Source organism: Micropterus dolomieu, linkage group LG14, assembly GCF_021292245.1.
Source record: "Micropterus dolomieu isolate WLL.071019.BEF.003 ecotype Adirondacks linkage group LG14, ASM2129224v1, whole genome shotgun sequence".
NCBI classification, from domain to species: Eukaryota; Metazoa; Chordata; class Actinopteri; order Centrarchiformes; family Centrarchidae; genus Micropterus; species Micropterus dolomieu.
Window position 1 is genome coordinate 26,492,292 of NC_060163.1, and position 1,262 is coordinate 26,493,553.

Here is a 1,262-nt window from a genome sequence, read left to right on the forward strand (position 1 = left end):
ATTTACTTTGTATTCCCTTAGAATACAAAGTAAGTAAAAACCCTCTTTACTTAAATTTTGTAGTGAGGCCTGTGACTCACACTCCTCTCTCTTTATAAAGGGTCCCAGACCTAAAAGAAAACACTGTGCACCAGTAAGGTCCCAGACCTAAAGGAAATCCACTGTCCAACAGTGATTTCCTGACTATAGTACTTTTACACCAAAGCTTTGTCAATTCACACAGCAGCCCCAGGCCCGGACCTATTAACACGTCTGTCATGCACACCCTGTTTGGAAGCGAGAATCAACAGCCTACTCAGCAAGAAGAGAGTGCTGCCAGGCATCAGGTTCTTATGGATCACAGCGGTGAGCGAGCCTCGAACACTGAGGCGTCAGTCCCTCAACGTCTCACCCATAAATTGGAGGTGAGGCTTATAAAGCAGGTCAGTCCAGTCTGCCTTGGTCTCCTGGTTTGTTCGCACTCACATCACTGATGTTACCTGATTCGTTTTCTGAATAACCTTAAAGTATGACTGAAGAATGAGTTTTTAGGGTGAACTGTAGAACTGGGGCAGCACATTCCATGGTATCTGAAGACATTTCTCCAACCTGCTGAGAGATGTCAAGTTAAGTGACTCAGCCTTCAATACCTAATTTACACTCTTAAGTAGTACAAGTGTTTGGCATAAACTTTGTTCTCTCACATAAAGAGGATGAGAAAGACTGTGCTAAGGAACGAAGTATTACAAGTCTGACAGCTAATCCGTTCTGAAAAGTACAATGAAGCATAGGTAATTAGATAATGTCTTCACATGCATGGTTGTGTTTGAGGCCAAATTGGTTTCGGCCGACACCTCAACCATGGCTGGTTGCAGTAGAAATGCAAACAAAGCAACTCTGAATGATGATCCTGAATCTGTGACAATGGACACTGAAGGAATTGCTGGACCAAAATGATATTGATAAGGCCCAACAAAGTGAGTAAGACAATGTCCAAGGAATTAAATTAATTGAATCTGAAAATGTTGTAGATAGACACTATGATCAGGTGGATTACCTTGAGAATTGATTTAATCTTGTACTTGATGGACTTGGACTATACAAAGCTGATGAAGCCTGGGCTGAAACTGAGGGCCTTTCTCATTTCCCAAATTTGTGCCTCCTCGCCTCCTCGAGCTTGTGACACGGAAATCGATCTCAACGCTCCTTCTTGAAGGACATCTCAATTCCTAAAATGCGCCTGGAGGAGCAAGGATTGAGGAGGCTTGCTGGAGGAGCTCTAA